This window comes from Salmo trutta, chromosome 13 (assembly GCF_901001165.1).
Source record: "Salmo trutta chromosome 13, fSalTru1.1, whole genome shotgun sequence".
Lineage (NCBI taxonomy): Eukaryota > Metazoa > Chordata > Actinopteri > Salmoniformes > Salmonidae > Salmo > Salmo trutta.
The window spans coordinates 32,617,742-32,624,447 of NC_042969.1; positions in this window are offsets into that span (position 1 = coordinate 32,617,742).

A 6,706-nucleotide genomic window follows, 5' to 3' on the forward strand; every position below is an offset into this window, starting at 1 on the left:
AAAAATGAATGACTAGTATGACAACATAAATTACCAGATGAGATAAAATACCTAGTCATTAACTTGTCTAGAGTGGGTTATCATTTTGAAAATGGGGAAGGACTTCTTTGCTGTGTGTCCAAAATGGTACCCTATTCCCTATATAGCTACGGGTGATTAGTCCTGTAGTTGAACCCAGAGGGAAATGGTGGACTCTGGGGGTGATTAGTCCTGTAGTTGGACCCAGATGGAGAGGGTGGACTCTGGGGGTGATTAGTCCTGTAGTTGAACCCAGAGGGAAATGGTGGACTCTGGGGGTGATTAGTCCTGTAGTTGGACCCAGATGGAGAGGGTGGACTCTGGGGGTGATTAGTCCTGTAGTTGAACCCAGAGGGAAATGGTGGACTCTGGGGGTGATTAGTCCTGTAGTTGAACCCAGAGGGAAATGGTGGACTCTGGGGGTGATTAGTCCTGTAGTTGGACCCAGATGGAGAGGGTGGACTCTGGGGGTGATTAGTCCTGTAGTTGGACCCAGATGGAGAGGGTGGACTCTGGGGGTGATTAGTCCTGTAGTTGGACCCAGATGGAGAGGGTGGACTCTGGGGGTGATTAGTCCTGTAGTTGGACCCAGATGGAGAGGGTGGACTCTGGGGGTGATTAGTCCTGTAGTTGGACCCAGATGGAGAGGGTGGACTCTGGGGGTGATTAGTCCTGTAGTTGGACCCAGATGGAGAGGGTGGACTCTGGGGGTGATTAGTCCTGTAGTTGAACCCAGATGGAGAGGGTGGACTCTGGGGGTGATTAGTCCTGTAGTTGGACCCAGATGGAGAGGGTGGACACTGGGGGGGATTTGTCCTGTAGTTGGACCCAGATGGAGAGGGTGGACACTGGGGGGGATTTGTCCTGTAGTTGAACCCAGAGGGAAATGGTGGACACTGGGGGGGATTTGTCCTGTAGTTGAACCCAGATGGAGAGGGTGGACACTGGGGGGGATTTGTCCTGTAGTTGAACCCAGAGGGAAACGGTGGACACTGGGGGGATTTGTCCTGTAGTTGAACCCAGATGGAGAGGGTGGACACGGGGGGATTTGTCCTGTAGTTGAACCCAGATGGAGAGGGTGGACACTGGGGGGGATTTGTCCTGTAGTTAAACCCAGATGGAGAGGGTGGACACTGGGGGGGATTTGTCCTGTAGTTGAACCCAGATGGAGAGGGTGGACACTGGGGGGATTTGTCCTGTAGTTAAACCCAGATGGAGAGGGTGGACACTGGGGGGATTTGTCCTGTAGTTAAACCCAGATGGAGAGGGTGGACACTGGGGGGGATTTGTCCTGTAGTTGAACCCAGATGGAGAGGGTGGACACTGGGGGGGATTTGTCCTGTAGTTGAACCCAGATGGAGAGGGTGGACACTGGGGGGGATTTGTCCTGTAGTTGAACCCAGATGGAGAGGGTGGACACTGGGGGGATTTGTCCTGTAGTTGAACCCAGATGGAGAGGGTGGACACTGGGGGTGATTAGTCCTGTAGTTGGACCCAGATGGAGAGGGTGGACACTGGGGGGGATTTGTCCTGTAGTTGAACCCAGAGGGAAATGGTGGACACTGGGGGGATTTGTCCTGTAGTTGAACCCAGATGGAGAGGGTGGACACTGGGGGGATTTGTCCTGTAGTTGAACCCAGATGGAGAGGGTGAACTCTGGGGGGGGGTTAAAATCAAATGGTAATAGTCACATGCGCCGAATACAACAGGTGTTGACCTTTACAGTGAAATGCTTACTTACAAGCCCCTAACCAACAATGCAGTTAAAAAAAATATGAATAAGAAATAAAAGTAACCAGTAATTAAAGAGCAGCAGTGAAATAACAATAGTGAGACTATATACAGGGGGGTACCGGTTAGTTGAGGTAATATCTACATGTAGGTAGAGTTATTAAAGTGACTATGCATAGATGATAACAACAGAGTAGCAGTAATGTAAAAGGGTGGTGGTGATGCAAATAGTCTGGGTAACCATTTGATTAGGTGTTCAGGAGTCTTATAGATTGGGGGTAGAAGCTGTTCAGAAGCCTCTTGGACCTACACTTGGCGCTCCGGTACCGCTTGCCGTGCGGTAGCAGAGTGAACAATCTATGACTCGGGTGCCTGGAGTCGGACAATTTTCAGGGCCTTCCTCTGACACCGCCTGGTATAGAGGTCCTGGATGGCAGGAAGCTTGGCCCAAGTGATGTACCCTCTCTAGTGCTTTGCGGTCGGAGGCAGAGCAGTTGCCATACCAGGCAGTGACGCAACCAGTCAGGATGCTCTCGATGGTGGAGCTGTAGAACCTTTTTAGGGTCTGAGAACCCATCCCAAATCTTTTCAGTCTCCTAAGGGGGAATAGGTTTTGTTGTGCCTTCTTCACGACTGTCTTGGTGTGCTTGGACCATGTTAGTTTGTTGAAGATGTGGACACCAAGGAACTTGAAGCTCTCAGACCTGCTCCACTGCAGTCCCGTCGAAGAGAATGGGAGTGGGTCTAGGGTTTCTGGGATAATGGTGTTGATGTGAGCCATGACCAGTCTTTCAAAACACTTCATGGCTATAGATGTAAGTGCTATGGGTCAGTAGTCATTTAGGCAGGTTACCTTAGTGTTCTTGGGCACAGGCACTATGGTGATCTGATTAGAACATGTTGGTATTACAGACTCGGACAGGGAGAGGTTGAAAATGTCAGTGAAGACACTTGCCAGTTGGTCAGCGCATGCTCGCAGTACAAGTCCTGGTAATCCGTCTGGCCCTGCAGCCTTGTGAATGTTGACCTGTTTAAAGGTCTTACTCACATTGGCTGCGGAGAGAGTGAACACAGTCTTCCGGAACAGCTGGTGCTCTCATGCATGTTTCAGTGTTATTTGCCTCAAAGCGAGCATAGAAGTAGTTTAGCTCGTGTCACTGGGCAGCTCTCGGCTGTGCTTCCCTTTTGTAGTCTGTAATGGTTTGCAAGCCCTGCCACATCTGACAAGCGTCAGAGCCGGTGTAGTACGATTCGATCTTAGTCCTGTATTGACGCTTTGCCTGTTTCATGGTTCGTCAAAGGGCATAGCGGGGTTTCTTATAAGCTTCCGGGTTAGAGTCCCGGTCCTTGAAAGTGGCAGCTCTAGCCTTTAGTTCAGTGAGGAAATTGCCTGTAATCCATGGCTTCTGGTTGCGGTATGTATGTACAGTCACTGTGGGGACGACGTCATCGATGCACTTATTGATGAAGCCAATGACTGATGTGGTGTACTCCTCAGTGCCATCAGCGGAATCCCAGAACATATTCCAGTGTGTGCTAGCAAAACAGTACTGTAGCTTAGCATCTGCTTCATCTGACCACTTTTTTATTGATCTAGACACTGGTGCTTCCTGCTTGAATTTTTGCTTGCAAGCAGGAATCAGGAGGATAGAATTATGATCAGATTTGCCAAATGGAGGGCGAGGGAGAACTTCGTATGCGTCTCTGTGTGATGAGTAAAGGTGGTCCATAGTTTTCTTTCCTTTGGTTGCACATTTAACATGCTGACATGGTAAAACGGATTTAAGTTTCCCTGCATTAAAGTCCCCGGCTACTAGGAGCGCCGCCTCTGGGTGAGCGTTTTCTTGTTTGCTTATGGCAGAATACAGCTCATTCAATCCTGTCTTAGTGCCAGACTCTGACTGTGGTGGTATGTAAACAGCTACAAAAAATACAGATGAAAACTCTCTAGGTAGATAGTGTGGTCTACAGCTTATCATAAGAAACTCTACCTCAGGCGAGCATTAGCTCGAGACTTCCTTAGATATCGTGCACCAGCTGCTATTTACAAAAATACATTGTCTGCCGCCCTTTAGTTGAGAAAATGCTGCCTGTGCTGCATCAAGTAGGCCAGCCTACATAATATTCTGTAGAAGGGATTTTTATTTAATCACTTAAGAACAAATTTGTTTACAATGACGGCCTACCTCGGCCATACCCTAACCCGGACGACGCTGTGCCAATTGTGCGCCGCCCAATGGGACTCCCAATCACAGCTGGTTGTGATACAGCCTGGAATCGAACCAGGGTCTGTAGTGACGCCTCTAGCATTGAGATGTACTGCCTTAGACTGCTGTGCCACGCAAGAGCCCGAAAGGGATGCATCAAGTAGGCCAGCCAAATTCATATTCAGTAGAAGGTATGCATCAAGTATTCCAGCCTAATTTGTATTCAGTAGAAGTGATGCTCTGAGCTGCATCAAGTAGACCAGACTTAATTAATATTCAGTAGAAGGGATGGTAAAATGTTAAAAAGAATTTCCCAACACAATTTGTGAATTAGGCCTTTGTTATTCCTGTATGAGCAGAGAGAAATACTCAGCGGTAGTTTAAATCAACAATGTAGACCAGCAGTAGACTAAATCAACATAATGTAGACCAGCAGTAGACTAAATCAACATAATGTAGACCAGCAGTAGACTAAATCAACATATTGTAGACCAGCAGTAGACTAAATGAACATATTGTAGACCCAACAGTAGACTAAATCAACAATGTAGACTAAATCAACATAATGTAGATCAGCAGTAGACTAAATCAACATAATGTAGACCCAACAGTAGACTAAATCAACATAATGTAGACTAAATCAACATAATGTAGACTAAATCAACATAATGTAGACCAGCAGTAGACTAAATCAACGTAATGTAGACCAGCAGTAGACTAAATCAACATAATGTAGACTAAATCAACATAATGTAGACCAGCAGTAGACTAAATCAACCTAATGTAGACCCAACAGTAGACTAAATCAACATAATGTAGACTAAATCAACATAATGTAGACTAAATCAACATAATGTAGACCAGCAGTAGACTAAATCAACGTAATGTAGACCAGCAGTAGACTAAATCAACATAATGTAGACTAAATCAACATAATGTAGACCAGCAGTAGACTAAATCAACATAATGTAGACCCAACAGTAGACTAAATCAACATAATGTAGACTAAATCAACATAATGTAGACCAGCAGTAGACTAAATCAACGTAATGTAGACCAGCAGTAGACTAAATCAACATAATGTAGACTAAATCAACATAATGTAGACCCAACAGTAGACTAAATCAACCTAATGTAGACCAGCTGTAGACTAAATCAACATAATGTAGACCCAACAGTAGACTAAATCAACATAATGTAGACCCAACAGTAGACTAAATCAACCTAATGTAGACCAGCTGTAGACTAAATCAACATAATGTAGGCCAGCTGTAGACTAAATCAACATACTGTAGGCCAGCTGTAGACTAAATCAACATAATGTAGAACCAGCAGTAGACTAAAATCAACATAATGTAGACTAAATCAACATAATGTAGACTAAATCAACAATGTAGATTTAGCAGTAGACTAAATCAACATAATGTAGACCAGCAGTAGACTAAATCAACATAATGTAGACCAGCAGTAGACTAAATCAACCTAATGTAGACCAGCTGTAGACTAAATCAACATAATGTAGGCCAGCTGTAGACTAAATCAACATAATGTAGACCCAACAGTAGACTAAATCAACATAATGTAGACCCAACAGTAGACTAAATCAACCTAATGTAGACCAGCTGTAGACTAAATCAACATAATGTAGGCCAGCTGTAGACTAAATCAACATAATGTATGCCAGCTGTAGACTAAATCAACATAATGTAGAACCAGCAGTAGACTAAAATCAACATAATGTAGACTAAATCAACATAATATAGACTAAATCAACAATGTAGATTTAGCAGTAGACTAAATCAACATAATGTAGACCAGCAGTAGACTAAATCAACATAATGTAGACCAGCAGTAGACTATATCAACATATTGTAGACTAAATCAACATATTGTAGACTAAATCAACATATTGTAGACTAAATCAACATATTGTAGACTAAACCAACATATTGTAGACTAAATCAACATAATGTAGACCAGCAGTAGACTAAATCAACATAATGTAGACCAGCAGTAGACTAAATCAACATAATGTAGACCAGCAGTAGACTATATCAACATATTGTAGACTATATCAACATATTGTAGACTATATCAACATATTGTAGACTAAATCAACATATTGTAGACTAAACCAACATATTGTAGACTAAACCAACATATTGTAGACTAAATCAACATAATGTAGGCCAGCTGTAGACTAAATCAACATAATGTAGACCAACAGTAGACTAAATCAACATAATGTAGACCAGCAGTAGACTAAATCAACATAATGTAGACCAGCACTAGATTAAATCAACAATGTAGACCCAACAGTAGACTAAATCAACATAATGTAGACCCAACAGTAGACTAAATCAACATAATGTAGACCAGCAGTAGACTAAATCAACATAATGTAGACCAGCAGTAGACTATATCAACATATTGTAGACTATATCAACATATTGTAGACTAAATCAACATATTGTAGACTAAACCAACATATTGTAGACTAAACCAACATATTGTAGACTAAATCAACATAATGTAGGCCAGCTGTAGACTAAATCAACATAATGTAGACCAACAGTAGACTAAATCAACATAATGTAGACCAGCACTAGATTAAATCAACAATGTAGACCCAACAGTAGACTAAATCAACATATTGTAGACTAAATCAACATATTGTAGACTAAATCAACATAATGTAGACCCCAGCAGTAGATTAAATCAACATAATGTAGACCAGCTGTAGACTAGCA